Raw genomic sequence first — 22,234 nt, forward strand, 5'->3', positions numbered from 1 at the left:
TGCACAAGCTCTCTCTCTTTACCTGCTGCCTTCCATGTAAGATGTGACTTGCTTCTCCTTGCCTTCCACCATTATTATGAGGCTTGCCCAGACACGTGGAACTGTAAGTCCATTAAACCTCTTTCTTGTGTAAATTGCCCAGCCTTGGGTGTGTCTTTGTTAGCAGCATGAAAATGAACTAATACACCAAGTCTTCACAATCACAAAAGCCAATCCCTTAAAATAAGTTTCTTTCTCTATATACATTTATATATACATTCTATTCATCCTGCTTCTCTGGAGAACTCTGATTATACAATGGGCTTGTGGCCATATCCCTCTAATCTCCACCTCCTTCTTCACATTGTCTTCTCTTCTGTGTCTGGTCTCCCTCTGCTTCTTTCTTGTAAGGATAACTGTGATAGCTTTTAGGGTCCACCCAGATATTCCAGCATAACTCCTCATCTCAAAATTCTTAATTTAATCACATCTGCATAGACTTTTCCTAAATAAGACAATATGTATAAATTCCAGGGATTAGGTCTTGATATTTTGGGGTGGTTATTATTCCGTCTACTGCAACTTATAAGCACCAAAAGCCTGTACATACTGTCAAATAGTTTAAGGTTAAGTGTTGTAGCTAATCCAAAAAGATACTTTTGTCTGGAACCAACTACAGCTTTGGAGTTAATTTTGTCAGATTCTTTCACGGTGTTTTCTGAGAGTTAATATCTCAAAGACACTCTGTGCATGTTTTGTTGCTGTGGTTTTTCCCCAGAGTAAGTAAAATAGTACTGGAAAAAAAAAAAAAAAAAAAAAAAAAAAAACCCACGTTTATAGTTTTCTTGCAGTCCATATTGCAGATGGTAGGATGTAAAAGATGACACCTTGTGTTGGAAAACAGAGACTTTGGTTCTCGGCTGACTGTAACACTTAACTTGCTATGTGACTTTGGGTAAGTCATTCTCTTGACCTCATATTTCTCATCCTTAAAAGGTGTCAGTTTGGTTATACAATCTCTGTGGTACTTTGTCATTCTAATATTTTATGAACTTGGGTCTATAAACCTCCTTCTTTTATGACGATATCTCCTGATGGCAGAATAGCTGATCCAGCTGTTTCTTATTATCCATCTCACCTAAAACCCAGGTTGTCTGAGTTAATTACTGGAATATTCTAAAGTGATTCAACAATCTGACATTTTAAAGGGAACCAAATCATTTTGATATACAACCAACATATGTTAAACAATGTTAACCCATTTAATGTAACATATTTATGTCAAGCTAAAACGCTATATATTTACATCAGTATTTATATCTCAAATCACAGGTGATAAATTTTCACACTGGGTGGATGATAAGTTGTAGATAAAATAATCTAGTTGTTTACTAAAAGTAGCCAAAAGTTTAGGTTTTTTTTTTTTTTTTTTTTTTTTTTTTTTTTTTTTTTTTTTTAATTAGCCAGGTACAGGAAAGTGCTTTTCTTTTTTATTTAAAAGTCCATGAATGCCATGAATCTTTTCAAAATTTCTACAGATAAGCAGAAATGTCTAATTTGCATGATGAGAATTTACAAGGAAAAGACTATTGCTTTTTGAATTTATATAGGTGTAAAATGCAAAAAGGAAGTCATTAAGTGATTTTTTATGATAATAATAATCATGAATACTGTGCTGAGAAACTAGGATTTTAACATTACTTTGCAGTGATGCCAATTATCCAGATTTTAATAGTTTTAATAATGTATTATTTTTTAAATTGCAGTAGTGCTTTGGCAAATAATAATCCTATGTAGTTAAAAATAAAAACTGTGTTTGAGGACACGACAGTATATAATCAGAAAACTATGAGCAGATATTTCAAGAATATTCTTCACCATTTCAAAGAAAAATAGGATATATCTTTATCTTATTCATACATTCCTCAACTGCTTCCTGACTTAACATATATTGTTATTTACATATAGGTTCTGATCAGTTTATGAAGTAAAGAGTTTACATTCTATAATATACAATATTTGTTTTAGAAAATTTCAAATCTCTCTTGTGCTTTTCTTTATATCTTACACTTTAATATTTGTTAACATTTTAAATATTAATGAACTACATATATAGTTATTTGCTAAAACAGCTCATAAAATAAGTTTCTTTGCCAAAAAAAACCATGAAATTCAGTTGTGTAATGGAGTTTCTTTCTGTCGATATTTTAAGTGGACACATTGCCAGTATAACCAAATCAGTTTGTGTTGTCTAGAACATGTGAATGGAAGGAAATTGTATGGAAGAAAGATCAAACTGTCAACATTGTCTGTAGAGTAAGAGTAAGAACTCTATTTCCTTCTTTTTTCTTTTCTTTCTTTCTTTTTTTTTTTTTTTTTGTGATGGAGTCTCACTGTCACCCAGGCTGGAGTGCAGTGGCACAATCTTCGCTCACTGCAACCTCTGCCCCCTAGGTTCAAGCAATTCTCCTGCCTGGTCTCCCAAGTAGCTGGGACTACAGGCACGCACCACCATGCACAGCTAATTTTTGTATTTTTAGTAGAGATGAGGTTTCACCATGTTGACCAGGCTGATCTGAAACTCCTGGTCTCAAGTGATCCTCCTGCCTCAGCCTCCTGAAGTGCTGGGATTACAGGCGTGAGCCACTGTGACTGGCTAATAACTATTTTTTTCAAGACTCCTCTAAGAAAGGCAGTAAAGTGGCACCTAATAGCAAAAGTAAATTGCCTTGGCTTGATCGCCAGCTACATCCCTTACTAGCTGTGTAACACTGGCAAGTTGCTGTGCTTCTCTGTGCCTCCATTTCTGTAACCTTAAAATAGAGATAATAACTGGATCTATGAGGATTAAGTGAATACTAACACTGAGTAAATTATTAATTAACACAAGATATTGATATTATCAAGACATTAGGAATTAACTCTTTTCCATGAATATGAAAAATTTATATTCCATTTTCTAAAGGAATTTCCTATTTGTTTTATGGTTGATCGGAAAGGTTGAGTTTTTCAAAAATGCTCACAGTAGTATTTATTGTCCCAAGCAGTCTTCTAAACACTGCAACTTCTCAATAAAAAGACGGAGTTTAATTCTCCTCGTGAGCATTGGATGGCATTAATGATTCATGCTAATGGATAGACAGTGGCAATAGAGATGTATGACTCCAAGGCTAACTTATACCAGGCGGCAAAGTTACTTCTTCTCTCTTCTTCTTTTGCTCTTGCTCTGCATCTCTGTTTCAATCCGTTTCTCTTCTCTCTGTGTTTCTGGATGTTTACCGTTGGAACCCATTCCCCATGCTCTGAGGAAGCCCAAGCCACATAGAGAGAGCATAGTTGTTCCAGATGACAGTCCCAGCTAAGGCCTTGCTGCCATCCTGACATGAAAGTGATCAAGCTTTCAGATAATCACAGCCTTTGAACCATCACAGCTGATGCCAAGCAGAGCTGAGTGGACCTACTCTTGCCAAAACCAACCAAATTGCATATTAATGAATAAAATGAATGTTTTTATTATTGTAAGCCATGCATTTTGTGATAATTTGTCACACAGGTTTAGTAACTGGAATATTAGGCAATGCAGATACATCATTAATTAGAAAGTACTTGCAAAAACATAAGGGAGTCATGTATAAGCTTATTGAGTTTTAGGTAATAGTAAGAAAATTAGGATACAAAAATGTACAGACATCTCTATTTGAATCAGTGGGATATACAGTCCCAATTTTGGCATCTGCAACCTCGAGTTTTACATTCCAGCTCCAATCTTACTTTGCTTGGAAAATTTGTGCATGTTATGTTTCCTTTCTTCACTTGAGTTTCCTGGGGGTAAATATAGAAAATGTCTCATAGAATTGCTGAGGATAAACATAGATAATAGAAAGAACAGAGTAAAGCCTTTGTAAATGTCAATTATTGTTTTCATTCATTCATCTGACAATATTTAATGAGTACCTTCTATGCTGCAGGAACTTCCATAGCCCCTGGGAATATACTAGTGAACAGAGTGGACATAGTCCCTGCTCCTCAGAGCTTAGTATCTCAATATAAAGACCCATTACTTTGTTTGTGTCATTTTCAGTCTCTTGTGAACATATTATTTAGGTTCTTTCTGGTGTATTAACTGGATTCCTTGGTTGTGCAGTTTAACCTTCTGCCTCATCATCTTCTTTCAACTGTGTACCCTCCTCAAAAATAATGACCTGTTCATTTAGCAAATCTGAGTACATTCATTTTAGACAAATCCTTATTCCCTATCCCTATCACCTTCAGAAAACTCCCATGTATAACTCTCTGTGATCTTATTCCTACAAGAGCTTTTATTTTGTTTTCTGTTAACACATTTAAAAAAATATTGCTGAACTCCTACCAGATGCTGTGGACACACTGGGAATCATTCATGAGAAAGATAGCATGTATTCGGATTAGTCACATTTCTCTCTCCTTTATTCTGATGTGTGTTCCCAAAGGGTAGGATCTTTGTTTTATTTATCTTTTTGCTCTCAGTATTGTCTCCGGAATGTAGTAAGTTCTCATTAGAAGTTTTTAAAATGAATGGATGTTTAATTCTCTAAAATTAATCTTATTGTTGAATGGACAAATTGAGTTTGTCTTTCTCACACATGATTCACTTACTGAAGTTCCCTGTAGAATGGCATAATTATAAAATAAACACTTGACATCCTTTATAACGCAACACTACTTTAACTCATATACCATAGGGGTAGTAATTTATAATCTAATTTCATAGCAATGGTGCTTAGATATGAAAGATGGTGACGGTAACCTTCTTAACCAAAATTATGCCAAATGTTTGGTTTGGGAATGAAATATAAATAAGGGAAATTGAGTCCCTGAAAAAACTGGTACTTCACTGAATGTGAGACCAAAACAAGTGACATTTTTGAGAGGACTTAGAGGTAAGGGAAATTATTTTCTTTTATGTGGTCTTGTCAGTCTTTTCTATAAGTGTTATGTGTGTTTTACCAGTTTACAGTGGCAGGATAATGGGGAAGGAAAGGTCAAGTTCACACAGTCTGCTAGAATTTGATTTGCAACTTTTTTTTTCTTTAATTTGCCAACTGTTCAAATTTTCTGTGAAGTTTTTTATAAAAGAAAAATATAATTTTTCATAGTTGTCATTGGATAATTTGATTTATTAATGCCACTGAATAGCAAGTAACTAGATTTACACTTAGTGTTCTGCTGGGATTAGTATTTTAGTGAAAATGACTGTGTGTCTTGGTCTTGGACAACCCACAGCTTGCTGACATGTCCATTTCAAGGTAGTCAGGATTGTCTGTGGTTTTCTTTCTTCCAAGGTTTTTTGAAAATTGTTTTTCTCTTTCTTTCTAGTATTCTACCTGCACTTAAGAAGTTAGTGGGCAATAGTAAAACCAGAATTATCTGCACATTAAAATGTGTCCCTCACCTTCTCCAATAGTACTCATATACGTAGAGTTGACAGAGCCTGTTCAGTGTCATGATAACTCGATGATGCTCAATGTGACAAGATGTCTCTACATATCTGCATATTTTTCTACAGGATTAGACATAAGCATGGTCTTAGAGGGATGTCTACATTTTATTTTTTGAAAATGTTATTAGAAAAGCACATTGTCAAATATAAAGACTATCTCCTTCATATCAATTTAGATTTCATTTTACATAATTACATCTTTCTTGATGGCGACAAGCATGATTGATTTTTTAAAATCCAACTACAAAGCATCATATTTTATTTTAAAATAATATGTTATCAACTGCTGGCCTCTAAGATCATTCCAAGTAGGTATTCCAGTAAATAAAAATAGTTGAAGTTTAAAACTTGTAATTAAAAAATTAATAACATGTGTTTAAAATTGTGAACAAATGAAAAATGAGCAATCATTTTCCATCAATTTAGTATTGCATCATGAACAGCACTTCAGGAGGCCTAAGTTATCCTATTGCTGGAATAATGAGATAGAATAGAAGGGATATATACAGTACTAAATACATTAAAAAACTGAATAAATAATCAGAGAATGTTAAATACTTAATATGTTTTAAACCTCAAGCATACAAACAGAGACCTGGATTCAATTGACACACTAAAGTAGAGGATTCTGAAGGATAGACCTCTGGGTATGACTTGTACACATGGACATATATACATTTACATGCTTCCACACAGACACACAAACAAAACCATGTCACCCACATCATAATAACCCCCACTGTTGGTAAGAAGTCAAAAAATTGTAAATAAACATATGAAAAGATACTCCACATCATATGTCATCAGAGAAATGTAGATTAAAACATTGAGATATCACCACACATCTATAAAATGGCCAAAATCCAGAACACTGACAACATCAAATGCTGGCCAGGATGTGGAGCAACAGGAACCCTTATCTACTGCTGGTGGGAATGCAAAATGGTCCAGTCACTGTGGCATACAGATGGGCAGTTTCTTACATAACCAATCATACCCTTACCTGATGATCCAGTGTTCAGTCACTCTTGGTATTTACTCAAAAGAGTTGAAACTATATCCATACAAAATCTTGTACAGGGATGTTTATGGTGTGTTGTAGCATTTTTATTAATAATTCCCCAAACATGGAAGCAATGAGTATGTCCTTTAGTAAGTGAAAGAATTAATAAACTGTTATATCCAGGCAATAGAATATTGTTCAGTGCTAAAAAATCAATAAGCTATCAAGCCATGAAAACCACATAGGGGAAATGTAATGCATATTACTATCTAAAAGAAGCTACACTGTGTGGTTCTAACTATATGGCATTCTGAAAAAGGTAAAACTATGGAGATAGTAAAAAGATCAGTGGCTTCCAGGGGATAAGAGGAAGGACAGATGAATAAATGGAGTGCAACAAGATTTTTAGGGCAGTAAAACTACTCTGTATGATACTATAATGGTGGTTGTGTTACATTATACATGTATACATTTGTCTACACACACAGAATCCACAACACCAAGAGTGAACCTTAATGTAATCTATGTAATTTGAGTGATAATGAAGTGTTAATGTAGCCTCATCATTTATTAACAGATATGTCACTCCAGTGAGTGATGTAGAAATGGGGGAGGCTATTCATGTGCGGGGAAAGGGAAACATATGGAAAATGCTTTACTGCGCACCACAGTTTGTCAATCTGTGGTGCACAAAGGCACACAATCTGTGTGCTCGCCAAAGGCAGTAAGAGCAGAGATGATCTTGATTTAAAATATTAAGCCAAACTCTAGGCAGTTAGTGCCTATAGACAATTTGTATCTATTTCTAAAGATAAACCACGTGTGTGTAATATAATATTTCACAAGTGTTGTCCTGGCCCAGGTTTGGGATTGTGGCTAAGAATTCTTAATTACCATTCATGGGCAATTTGCTAAGCATACATCTCAACCACTTCCCTTATTTGGGCTTTAACGATTCCAAGTTACAATACACACACCCAATTGCCAGAGGTCTCCAGGTGCTAAATATCTTGGGACAGCCCCTTTTCCTTAGGGTCCATGGAATTATGCAAAGCACCTGTATATAGGAAGGCTACTAAACCTAGCAACCCCTTCCTGCTTGCCATATATGTATAAGCCACCTCCTACAGTTCCAGCTGGCTATTAGCTTTTCCCTGGGTAGAAGTCCCTGTGTGGCTTTGTGTGGCAGCCTTCTCTCCTTCAGAGCTATAAGTTAGAAAGAGTTCTTCTACCTTTCATCTATTCTGGGGTCATTGTGTTGTCCTTCATCAGAACCTAATGAATGTTGAAACACTATAACCCTGTATAAAACAGGAGTAAACCAGACTGCCATAAAATGATTGCCATCTGCTATGGACATATGACCAGGCTTATCCTCGGCTGGGGGCTGCCATGGCTGGAACTGAGATTAGGCTTTGGGCAAGCACTTGGTAGAATTGTATAGGAATATGAACATTTAACAGAACATATTTAAGGCAGAGCAGCTTTACTGACTGCTTACATCTGAGAATTCCGTGCTAAGCACCCCTTCCTCTGCCCGTCTCCTTCAAGTCCAGGCAGCCCATGCACATCTGCTGCCTTTTCCGGAGCAGGTCCATCTCTACCAAAAGCAAATGGGGCAAGAGCCTGAGACCAGGCCTCAGGTCCATCTGCTTGTCTGTATTTTCTGTTCCTTTTTCCATTCTTTTCGTAAATGGCAATAGGAGAAAAAATATAAACAACTTTTAAATAGTTCTCTGTTTTTTTTCTCCAGTTCTCTGTTTTCTTGAGACAAAATTATATATTACCAAAGCAAATAACTTCTCCACTCTAGAGTATCTTGGTTTCATCTTTGAAAGGTATTGTTCTCTTTTCACTTATTCCTCTAGAGGTATTTTTTACTACTCACTAAAAGGCAGGAAGAAAATATCTTTAGTATTGAAAATTATTTTGGAAGATTTAAACTCTTAGAGTTTAGAGGTAAATGACCAATGCCTCACATCAATTATAATCAATTTTATTTCATTTTTATAATTGTAAAATAATTACAATTAAGAAATAGAAAAAATAGCTTTGCTTTATGTCTAGTTTTAATACTGCTGTATATTTTTCACATTTGTAAAACACTGTACATAATTTTATATTTTGTTTAAATAAGTGTTTCAGTGATAGTCTCAAACATTATATTTTTGAGAAAACTACTATCATAAACCTGCAGGAAATCAAACTATTTATTAATTCATCCACAATTTCTAAAAATAAAATATATCCTTTTTTTCCATACTGTCTTGGGAAATCCCAAGTGAGGAATGCAAGTGTTATCAGAATACAATCATAAATTTTGACAATCATTGTATTCTGACAAATGTTTTCATTATATAAAAACCTACAAAATGTTGAAAAAACAAGCATAACAAACATACCAGTATCAGATGCCAAGATATTAATACCAAGTAGGGATACCTTCATAGCGAATCATGTTAAATAACTTAAAGGGACAAATTTGAATGGAAATGAACATGAGGTTGTCCAATATAATCGGGTTCTGAAATTCATTACGGAAATAATATAATACAAAAGAAAAAAAGCATGACTATCATAAGGGTTAGATATTTGTATTAGCTGATCTTAAATGATCAAGTTGACAACAGATATGTTCATGAAACACTGTCATTCCCATTTTAACCCTGGGAAACTGAGGCTTGAAAAGTCATTTAACTTGAACCTACATCACAGTTATTAAGGTGGCAAAACAAAATTTGAAACTCTTTCTGACTCCGTATTTTAATCACTGAACCCCTTAATCTCTGTACCATATGGAATCTTAGAGGACAGTGCTTGTTTACCTTTGTAACTGTACACATTCAACATCTAAAGATGGTCATAGTTATATAGAGAAAAGCTCAGTTAAATTATATGGATTTGAATCACAGCAGGAGAACCTGTGGAAACTTCTCAGTACCTGTGGAAACTTCTAGAACCCATCCTGTGTTACTCTAAAGACAAGTCTTTTTTTATTACTTCTCAATCCTTACATTTATTGTTTTTATTTGTCTTACTTTTCTTATTACATTTTTTGAAGTTCAGTAAAATTTTGAACATAGCAAGGGCTGAAAATCCTTGCTTTGTGGGTTACTGTTAAGGCAATGTTTCTGATATTTTATCTCACAGTAGGATATTTGCTGCATGTTTTGTTAAATATTCCTTATTAGTACAAGGCGCTTAACTTTATAAATGTTTCATTAGAATTGTGGGGTGGATGAGGTAGCTGAAGTCTGTAATCCCAGCACTTTTGGGAGGTTAAGTAGAAGAATCGCTTGAGCCCAGGAGTTCCAGACCACCCTAAATAATGTATTAAAACCCCATCTCTACCAAAAAGAAAAAAAAAAAAAAGCCAGAAGTGGTGGCACATATCTGTAGTCCCAGCTACTCAGGAGGCCAGAGCAAGGTTGCTTGAGCCTGAGAGGTCAAGACTGCAGTGAGCCTGGATAACAGAGAAAGAACAAGAAAAAGGAAAGATAGACCTGATCCACGTTTTTACAATAAATTTTTTAATAACTTGAAAACAAAAAAATTTTGTTTGTTTCAATGACGAATGATTGTTAAATCACAAAACAAAAATCTGTAGTTCTTCAGATGGTACAATTTTCTCCTTTAATGCATTAATACCATTAAATACATTGATATGTTATCTAACAGTAAACAGGCTTTGCATTATTGGGATTAATTTTATGTGAAATGCAACCATATTCTGCTTTATCTCAACCTCGGTTATAAATCATTGGGAATTAACAATTAGCACCACCGCTTTTCAAGTTTTCTTTCCCCCTCCTGTCCTTTTCAAAGAACTTCAAGAGGTATCTAAGAATTTCTGTCGAGTCTCCTGAGCCTTTACCTGCATCTGCATCATGGATTCTTTTCTGGTGCAAATCCCACCACTGAGATATTTTTTATTTGTTTTATTTGTTTTTTGTTTGTTTCTGACACAGAGTCTCACCCTGTTGGCAGGCTAGAGTACAGTGACACGATCTAGGCTCACTACAACCTGCGCCTCCTGGGTTCAAGCAATTCTCCTGCCTCAGTCTCCTGAGGTAGCTGGGACTACAGGCACACACCACGACACCCAGCTAATTTTCATATTTTTAGTAGAGATGGGGTTTCACCATATTGGCCAGGGTGGTCTCGATCTCTCGACCTCATAATCTGCCCGCCTCGGCCTACCAAAGTGCTGGGATTAGAGGCGTGAGCCACCACGCCCAGACCCCACCACTGAAATCTTTTGTGAGATGTATGACCCATCCAGCCTGTGTGGACTGTATGTATTACTTTAGCTTCCTGTTGCCCTGCTGCCTTTCTGCTCATGTCTTCCTCTCCCTCTATTCCTTGATCCCAGAACCCTCAAGCCTCCTTCCAACATTAAGTTCCCCTTGTTCACTGCTGTCCCTGTGTTCCTTTTGGGCCAGTGAAAATGCCCCCAGCCTCCAAATGATGATTCTAATCCTCTGGAAGAAGGTCTTGACAGTTTTTCAGGTGGTAGAAAAGCAACTTCTTCTCTGTGGTTTAGTCTTTTGATAAAATTTCACCAAAAATAAAAATATTAATAAAACATTGCGTGCTCAATAATTAAAGGTCTTTTAGTGTTTATATACATTCTTCCTTACATATAAAACTCTCCAGGCTTTCTGCGTAATGGGTGGGTCAAGTTGTTTCCTTGAACTATCAGATGTTATCATTTAGCCTGATTCATGGAGAATTTCCTTTGCCTGGTCTATTTGTGATTTGTTTCTGTCACCTAATCCCACCCATGTAATTATTTAGAGGTCTATCTCACCCCAGATAATAAGCTCTGTGAGCATGGGAACCATGCATACATCTTCCTTTGCATATATATCTTCCTATTTATCAAACAGACTCCTATTTTCATACAAACTATGTATAATGTGCAAGTTCTTTCTAAGGTGTCTGTTTGGCCGTATTAGTATTTGTGTATCACTGAAAGTCCCTGGAGGAAAGAAAGTTACTTAACTCAAACTGCCAAGCATATGTGACTCCATCTCCTACCCAGCCAGGGCATCATGTTATACCATATGAAATTCAGTGAAGTGTGTGTGTGTGTGTGTGTGTGTGTGTTTGTGTGTGTGAGAGAGAGAGGGGTGATGGGGAATGGATAGCAGTGGCAGGAATAAGTTGAACATACCACCCAATCTAGTATTTTAACATAAGATGTTATTTTTTAAGTCGTTGTTCTCAACTGGTGATGATTTTAACCCTAGAGGATATTGAGCAATATCTGGAGACATTTTTTATGTTCATGACTGGAAAGGTGCAACTGGCTGCTGGTGAGTAGAAATAAAGAATGTTGATAAACATTATGAAGCACAGAACAGTCCCCAATACAAAGGCTTATGTAGTCCAAAATGTCAATAGTGCCAAGGTTGAGCAACTCTGCTCTAGGTGAAACATGGACGTTCTCACACATCCTGAGAGTTTACATTCCTCAAATATAAATGGAACATTGATGATATACTACACATAGGAAGATGTATGCATGGTTCCTGCTGTCACGGAGCTTATTGTTTGGGGTGAGATACACCCTCTCAATAATTCATTGTGATTAAAAATGATGGGAGCTACAATGGAAGTAGGATGCAATATCCATTGAAAGGATAAAGGAGAAAATATTCAAGAGTCCTAAATAAGAGTTAAATAGTACTTTTTATTCACTATTTGCATCAATATTTATAGCAAAATCTCATTAACACAATGGTGCTTTTTCACAATAGCGTAATTCAAAGAAAATTATACTCTTTGGCCAACCAAACATAATATTGTTAGCTAATAAATAGATGCAACAATCCAAACCACCTCCCCTCCCTTCCCTATCTCTCCTCCTCTCCCCTCCCCATGCCATTCCATTCCTTTGTCCTCAGAATATGGAATTAGTTTTTAGAACTAATCCAGAGAAAATAAACTAATTTTTATTTTAGACTGGAAAGTATGTTTTTTGAAAATCCAAGCTATAAGATGTTTCCTATTATTCATTTTTCTCCTCCTCTATCTGCAGGGAAATATCCTCTGTCTCTCTTTCTCCCTCTCTCCCTCTCCTCCTCCCTCTCTCTCTCAAAAGCTCTTACAATGTCATTAACATCTGTTTACATTGACAATAAATAAAAGGCATCTGCAGGGATGAAGATACACTGATATGTTTTCAAACTTTATGACTTTTCTCCTAGTATTTGATCTTCATAATATGCACTTTCTGCTATGATCCAATTAATCTTAGACACGATACCAGGCATGTAGACTGTTTGCTTTTAATTTACTAGGTTTTAACTAGTGGTATTTTCTCTTTGGGTATTGCTCTGCACCCATAAATTATTTGGTAGCAATTATCTCTTAAAATGCATCCAAATGCTTTTCACTTGCTTCTTGAATTCCAAGTAAGCCTTCAGTTGAGATATTCCTAAGAACTCATTTTAATGTTCTTTTTGTTTCTTCCTCTAACAGAGAGATATATGGATGATTTTTTTTTTTGGTTTGCAGTATGCGTAATTTAAAGAGTGCTGGGAGCTTCCCTGACCAAAAATAACTCCATCTGTATACAATTCGATAATATCTCATTCTTTTGCAGATTAAAACAAATGAGTATGAAATTCAGAATTTCCTGATGACATCAAATTTATCAGGTAAGCTGTTAAAATCACAATTTAAACGAATTGAATTTGTGAGGAGTTGGAAACTAGGTTAGATACTGGAAATCTTTGGTGTGTGGGCCACAGACATTGCTGCTTCTATAAACAGATGGATCTGTAAGAGTCAATGGGCTAAAATAGGAAGAATGAATGGGAGTTTTCTCAGCAGTGAGTTCTGTCTTTGATTCTCAGTGTGTCTGTTAACAACTGTGGTTCTACAGATTCTCCAATTCTCTAATCCCAAGGTTCCTTCACTGCAAAAAGGATGCTATGCCTACCTTGAAAGATGGTTATGCAGATGAAAAGTAAAGTAATGATAATGATTCTGCTACATTTTATTTTCTGAGATTTTAGCCTGTATTATAAAATTTTATTCTCACAAACTGTTACTGTGTACAAGAAATGACATTATGGAAACATTAAATAATTTACCTCTAGTCTTCAAATATGTGAAGAATTAGGATAAAGAACAAATCCGTCCAGGAGCAGTGACTCACACCTGTAATGCCAGCACTTTAAGAGACCCAGGCAGGCAGATCACTCGAAGTCAGGATTTCAATACAAGCCTGGCCGACATGGGAAACCCCATCTCTACCAAAAATGCAAAAATTAGCTGGGCATGGTGGTGCATGCCTGTAGTCCCAGCTACTTGGGAGGTTGAGACAGGAGAATCGCTTGAAACTGGGACGCAGAAGTTGCAGTGAGCCAAGATCATGCCACTGCGTTCCAGCCTGGGGAACAGAGTGACACTCTGTCTCAAAAAACAGAAAAAAAAAAAAAAAAAGAAGAAGAAGAAGAACAAATCCAAGCAACGTGGGTCAGATCTTATACTTATAATTGCTGCATATGTAATAGACAACGAATAAATAGCAGCAATGACTATTGCAAGAAAGTACCAAACCTATTTAAGTTGTGTTCAAAATTATCATGGGCAGATTATTCAATGTGATCTAATGGTTTGAAATATTGCAGTCAACGTAACCTCTTTTATTCTTGTACATTATGGTTAAATATACTAGAAAACTCTACCATAGGCTTCCGTTTACCCTGCAACTGCTATTAACAGTAGAATATGTTGACTGCTGAACCTGTTTTAGAATGGGTGATTAAAGTGGGTATATTTCAGTTTTCTCTATGCATTTAGCCTCAGAATGAGTTCCTAAACTAAATTTGCTTTCCTTAATTATCTAAATCAATTGTTTGGATGGCACCATATCTACACAATAGCAGTACAACTTCACACTTAATTTTAATTAGCTAAACATAAAGTGACTGGGTTGGCAATCAAACAGATGGAAAATTTATAATATTAAACCCATAGTGCCCCAAATGTTGAAGCCCATCAAACAAAGAAGTCTGTTCTTTTTTCCCCTCTACTCCTGAAAATTAATACATATATTTATTTCTCCACGAAATGCCTAGCAGACCTTATTGATCTACCCACATTTTAAATGGTGCATGAACAATGGGACTTAGGCAAGCTTGCGGTGCAATACACGACACCTGTTCACAGACTTAGTAATATAACATGCGTATTGTAAGTAAATTTGGATCTCTGATTTTCAAATAGGCAATGAACATTGAAATATCTTTATCAGTAGCGTAATGGAAAAAATGAAAAACTAAAAAAACCAAGAGACAGCATTGGATGTTGCTAGAAATGTCTACCCTGCAATATTCCAAGAAGCCTTACCATATGATAATCATTACATTAGTAAATCTGCCAAGAATTAGATACCCACTCTCATATTTGCTATCTCAGTAATTTTATATTTTAAAATCCATGTTCACCAGACAGGGAAATATCATATTAACCAATATCACAGGAACAATATGGTGATTTAATTAATGTAGAGTGAAAGATCATTGTTACTGGAATCAGAATACTCTAGTTCAGAGGTTGGCAAACTTTTGTGTAAAAGGTCAAATAGATAACAAACATTTTAGGCTTTGCAGGCTACATGATCTGTTGCAACTATCCAACTCTGCTTTTGTAAACAGGAACACAGTCATTCACAATACATAAACCAATGGTCAAGGCTATGTTCCAATTGAACTTTATTTATGAACAGAAATTTGAATTTTGTATGATTTTCATGTGTTACAAAATGTTATTTGGGGATTCTTTATTCCCACTATTTTAAAAAGTAACAATGATTCTTAGTTTATGGACTATGCCCCCCAAAAGAAACAAAAGGTGGGCCTTAGTTTGTCAACTCCGGCTCTAACATAAGATGAAGGAATTCACATACAAATCAAGTGATCATATAATTTACTGTTCAAATCTGGATACTTTAGAGTGAAAAGACGCTCTAAACTAATAAAAATTATATACAATATTTTCTAATAAAATATTTTGAAACATTTTAAGACTTGAAAGATAAGTAAATAGCAAATAACTAATATGCAAATATTTTTATTTTGATCATCTGGGTAGCAAAATATAATACACTCAGACTAAAGATTCTTAGTGTGTGGTCATGATGTTAAATCAGTTTCTCAGCCATGCATATCTCAAATAACACATCTCACAGCTTGCTTACATAGTCATCACATGGTTTGTAGGGACAGCAGCATCAAGCCCTTCCCTTCTACCTGAGAGAGCTGCCCCTACACCTTTGTCCAAGAGCCTTCCATTTTATCATCAACCACTGGTATGCATGCTGGCCCTGAAAAGGAAACAGTCACTTTGCATCTAGAAAAGGCTGATACAAGAATAGATGGGTTATTGTTACCTCTCTTGTTAAAATTTAATCTCATGCCAAAGTAAAGGTTCTGTTCACTGCTTATGAGCCTCACACTGAGGCTGAGACCAAGCCAAGTCCCGGAAGCACAAAATAGAGACCCTCCAAAATGATCCTAGCTCATTTTAATTTTATAAATAATAATACCATTTCATCATTTTCATAAAATGAAATATATGAGACCACCGGCAAGTCAGAAGAGATGCTAGGATAACACTTGCCTGGGACAGGACAGATCTGCCCCATTTTTCCCAACATGCCTTCTGATTTTCCATTTTGTAACCTTCTTCAAGTAAATGCTTAAATGGAATCTTAAATATAAGGCCTTGACTGCCTTATGCAAAATTGAAATCTCATCTGTGCCTCTCATACACACCTGGAATTCCTCATCTCCTTTGTTCTCTTACAGCTTTTATTTTCCCTCTTCCTCCCCTTCTTCTCCTCTTCCTCCTTCTTTTTTAAATAGCAGTGACTCCTTCTAACATACTACAAAATTTATTTATTTATCATCTTTGTTTCATCTAATATTCCCAAGTTGAATGTGAATTTCCCAAAATAAGAGACTTTTGCATGTTTTCTCTCCTAATGTATTTGAAGCACTTAGAATGTGTCTGATACGTAGTAAGTCCTAATAAACATTTGTTTAACAACTTAATAATAATAGGTTATATGTTATGGAAACAACTTCATATCACTGTTTCAAGCACGTTTCATAGATTCACTTCACAGTTCTCGCTGTAACTCTGATGTGGGAGCTATTTTTCTCGCCAGTTTACCAATTAGAAAACCAACGTATGAAGAGGTTAAGTAAATTGTCAAATAGCTATCAAGTGGCAGAGCAGGATTTGGTTCTAGAAATCTGACTCCACAGTTTGTATTCTCAAACTTGTGAAATATTTTTAAATTAAATAAAACTTTAGTGTCAAACATATTTTTTAAACAGCAGTCATACATTGCTTAACTATGGAAATACGTGCTGAGAAATGTGTCTAGGCAATTTTGTCATTTGTTGTGTGAACATCAGAGGGTACTTACAAATACCTGAAAGGAATAGTCTACTACACACCTAGGCTATATTGCATAGCCTATTGCTCCTAAGCTATAAACCTGTGCAGCATGTTACTATAATGAATACGTTGGACAACTAGAACAAAATGGTAAGTATCTGGGTATTGAAACATATCTAAACATAGAAAAGGTAGAGTAAAAATATAGTATTATGATCTTTGAGGCCACCATCATATATGCAGTCTGCCATTGACCGAAATATCTTTATATATTGCATGATTGTAATAGAGCGATTTTTTTAAGTCATGGAAAAAACAACTTTTAAAAAAACGTTTAAAAAGTTATTCCATAAAGTAGAATAAAACTAAGGGACATATGAGCAAAACTTATGATATAAAAGATAAATCTAGGCTTCATTAGCCAGCTGGTAACATTTCTTAAAAGAAAATATCCAGAAATCAGAAAGAAGGCCATAAGGAAAATGCTATAGAGAAAATTTTCAAGAGCAGAGGTGTTTATATGTTTTTTGAGTTTCCAACAAAATAATAATAATAAAAAAAATTGGCCGGGCGTGGTGGCTCATGCCTGTAATCCCAGCACTTTGGGAGGCCTAGACTGGAGGATCACAAGGTCCGGAGATCAAGACCATTTTGGCCAACATCGCCTCTACTAAAAATACAAAAATTAGCCTGGTGTGGCTGCCCGCATCTGTAGACCCAGCTTCTTGGGAGGCTGAGGCAGGACAATTGCTTGAACCCAGGAGGCGGAGGCGGCAGTGAGCCGAGATGGCGCCACTGCACTCCAGCCTGGGTGACGGAGCGAGACTCCGTCTCAACAAAAAGGAAAAAGTTATTTCTCTACTTAAACATATCATTGAACTATTTCTGATCCCAAAGTATAAAAGAGAAAAGTTTTCGAGGAGAGAGCAATGTTCAAAGGCACAGGAATTAGACCAGCGTCAGACTTAGTTACTGAGAGTTGCTCCATTGACTCAGGCAGCCAAAGTTTAAGAACAACTTATTTTTCACTTGGAATTCTGCATCAAGCAAAAGTATGAACCTCAGTGTGAAGGCACAATAAAGACATCTTCAAAGTCAGAAGTCTTCAGTAAATTGACTTACATAAATTTTTAAAGAAGTTACTTGATGATACACTCCAGGGAAAAGAAGACTTAGCTGAGACAGAGAAAGGTGGGAGGGAGAGTGTTAGGAAAATAGTGGATCCAACCTAGAAAAGACATGAAGAGAAGGTCCCCAAAATAAGCTTTGGAACATGGGTAGAAGACACTATTTGCATTTTGGAGAAGGAATTTACCTTTAAATATAGAGGTAAAAGAGAAGATTACAGGGGTAGTTGTCTGGATGTGGTACACTTGAGGAGACTGGAAGTAGTAAAAATAATTAGATAAAGACATGCTATTCAAGAAAAAAAGGACACTTAGGATCTGAGAAGCAGAGTTACGGAAGGGATCCATAAATGAAAGAAAATATTCGCCTGTGATGAATATTTACATAGTTATGTTTTTTAATTTCAAAATTATAGTTGCATAATATGTAGTTATATAGAATTATTCAGTTGTGTATAGTATATATATTTATGTATATGCTATATATTTATTTATATATAGTATATGTATTTATAGTTACAGAATAACATATAAATGTTTTCAGGCTTGAAAATATAAAAGTAAAAACGTAAATGACACAATTTTGTAGGTAGAAAATTCTGGAAGGTAGAGGTAACTTGGAGAGAAAGGTGAGTGCTGCTGAAGCCTCAATTTTCAAAATGGAGAATCAAGAAATAACATCTTTAGTCTTCAACGAATAAGATAGGCATGTTAATTTTGAATTTTTATTTAAAAAAAAATCATAAAAGCCGTAAAGGAAAGTGATCTAACTATATTGAAGGGTGAAGAAAGTAAGAGAAGAGAAATTACACTAAACCTCATCTAACCTAGCAAAAAGTTGAGGCTTAATACGTAAAATCTCTAAATTATGCAGTAATGGTTTAAGAATAGCACTTGGTAATATGGTGATAATTGCCTGAAGAAACGCCTAAGAGTTGAGAAGAGAGCCTTCTGGGAATGGAGATTAGAGATGACAGTAGGGAAAGCAATTCTGTTTTTTTTTTTTTTTTTTTTAATTTTATTTGACAATTTTCAAAATAATAGAAAAAATTGAACATTTTTTAACAACAAAGAAAAATTGTAGATAATGGAACCAAAATGAATAGAGTTAGCTATGCCATACATTTAAAAGCATTAACATTGAGTTAACGTGTATTTTGCCTACCATCATTATTACCTTTGGAACTTCATCTCAGGCCTGCTCAGCCATCTCCTTTAATTTCTTGAGCTTATGGTGCATGCTCCAGCCCCAGGTGCTTTCTGCACATTGCACCATTAGCCTGAACGCTCTTCACTCAGTTATTTGCAGTGCTCACTCTCTCACCTACTTGAGACCTTGCACATAGAGTACATTTTCAACAAACTTTTCTCTGGTTAGGTTAAAACTTTCTCTTCTTTGAAATTACCCATTCATTCCTTTTTCCTGCTTTATTTTTCCTCCATAGTACTCACCACCATGTAGCAGATTGTACACTTCACATGCGTTTTGTTTAATTTCTATTACCATTAGAAGACAAGAGTCATGTAATCAGAAAATACTGCCTATTGCATCCACTGCTCTAACATTTAGGATGATGGGCAGCACATAGTAAATGTGAAATAAACTGTTGTTGAATGAATGACTTCCAGATGCCTTTCCTAAGGCAATAGAATTGCTCATGGTCAATTGGCAAAGATTCTTGTCTGTTGACCAGGATTTGGAGGAGCTTTGGCAATGTTTGCATTATTTGTCTTTCATGACTAGCAAAGCCACATTCATTCTTTATTGCTGCCATCTCTTACCAAGTATTTCATATAGTCTCTAAGTATTTACATATTTTTTCAAATAGTCCTGGAATATCTGTAAAATGCTATTATAAAACCCATTTTTAGAAGGATGAAAAGAAACTCAGACTGAGAGATTATAAGTAACTTAAAGCCCACAATTAAAGTCTTAATTAAAGCCTACAATTAATTCAGTTAATCCTGGCTACCAAATGTCAGAATTAATATATTCATTCAGGCCATAGTCAGGCTTTGCAGGCGTGGGAGACATTTTTAAATGACTTTGCATTGAGTGTGTATCAAGTAAATGTTTTTCTCTGCAAATTATAGAGAACTAAATTTCACTGGCTAACATAATAAAAGCTATTTATTGTCTTATACAACTAAAAAATACCGTATAGGGGTAGGGCAAGTTCCAGGTAAAAGTTTATTCGCAAGGTTTGTGATATCTTCAGGTATATAGCTATATTTCTCTATGATTCCTTTAACTCTGACTTTGCATGTTTGCTTTTTGTCCAGCTGGCTTTTCTTTTGTCAAAATGTGGACACCTCTACATTCTCAGTTTTATCTTAAGACGATGCTTGAGAACCGATGTTCAAATTGATTAAAATGTTCAAATTGATTAAAAGTACTCAAGACTTTCGTATCAAATTGGTTGATACGGTTTGGCTGTGTCCCCACCCAAATCTCATCTTGAATTGTAGTTCCCATAATCCCCACCTGTCGTAGGAGGGGACCTGGTGAGAGGTAATTTAATCATGGGAGCTGTTACCTCCATGCTGTTCTCATGATAGTGAGTGGTTCTCATTGTTCTCATGATAGTGACTGAATTCTTATGAGATCTGATGGTTTTATAGGGGCTTTCCCCACTTTTGCTCTGCACTGCTTTCCTGCCATCATGTGAAGAAAGATGTATTTGCTCCCTCTTCCACCATGATTGTAAGTTTCCTCAGGCCTTGCCAGCCATGCGAAACTGTGAGTCAATTTAACCTCTTTCCTTATAAATTACCCAGTCTTGAGTGTGTCTTTATTAGCAGTGTAAGAACAGACTAATTCCTGGAGATAGAATCATCATCTACACAACCCAGTGTGGACATGCGGGATTCATACTGTACAGCCAGCCACAATGTTTAACATCGAGTATAGTTTGTCCAAAAATTTTGTATGTGTTATTTCAACATATTTCCTGGAAGCCATGTGTATAATGATGACAGAATATAAAATGGATGAGACTTGTTCCATAAACATTACAGTGTTAATAATTATTTTTATTCTCTAGCAACATCCAATGCAAATGGAAGGAAGGAGACAAGCATGGACTTTTTTTAAATAAAGAAAATAACAGGAAGAGGAAGAGAGGAATGAGAAATACTTAGCTTTTTTGGTGGTGAGTGGGACAACAAGAAAGGGGAAGCAATTCTCTGCAGAAGATGAAAAAAATACTCATGACAAGTCTTACTTTGGTTACCATTTTCTTGTGATGCCTACTGAAATGCTTTTTTCTTTATTTGGTGAGGAAACACAATGCAAAATATTTAACACAAAGGAAACCAGTTATTGTCAAATGTAACAAAATTGACTGAAAATCTGTGGCTCTATTGTATAGTAGTGACACTATAACTAAGGTGACATCCACAATCAGAACCATGTCTGTTGAGCATAATGTTTTCCTCTATTTAGAGAAATAATTTATGCCTGGGAAATAGACTGGTTTTCACATAAATTTAGCAGGACTGAAGTAACTGACAGTCCCATAGATAGAATCCCTCCATTAGTTAATAAGACGGATCTCTTGTATGTGTTATTCTGACTATAACATTGTCTCGAACAGAGGATGCAACAATGAGTTTAGCAATTTACATTAAATGATAGAAAATACTTTTCTTATTCTTGCTTTTATAATCCCAAAGGACTTAAAAATACACACATACACACACATTCTCATTCACAAGCTGCCATAGTAAGGAAGGAAATTATTGGTGTGTGTGCATGTGTGTTTATGTGTGTGTGTGTGTACAGTGTTTATTCATTTGGTAATTACAGTGTTTGGTAATTTAAGTCATCATTTTAACAGTATAAAATTTTACTTAAAAAAATGCTCTCTGATTTTATTTCAAAAAAATAAAATATATGAGAAGAGTAGATTGAATATAAAGATAACAAGCAGAAGCTGAGATGCCGCTGCCTCCTCAGGGGAGTACCTTCTCTCCCATTTGCCAATTATGCTCTGTGTGGAATAACATTCACCTTCTTTATAAGCTTTACTAATTGACTGCTCCCTACATAGCCAATATGACCTATGTCAAAGGGAAATAGCACTAAACACTTGTTAAACTTGGCAAGACAGACTTTATTCCGACTACTGCAGTGAGAGAAAAAGATTCCACTATAACCGAACTCAACTCCAACCAAGACAAAGGTGACCGAGGTTTTAAGGGAACAATAGAGGGGAAACAAAA

This window comes from Rhinopithecus bieti, unplaced genomic scaffold, assembly GCF_001698545.2.
Source record: "Rhinopithecus bieti isolate Rb0 unplaced genomic scaffold, ASM169854v2 scaffold_6782, whole genome shotgun sequence".
In the NCBI taxonomy this organism is placed as follows: domain Eukaryota; kingdom Metazoa; phylum Chordata; class Mammalia; order Primates; family Cercopithecidae; genus Rhinopithecus; species Rhinopithecus bieti.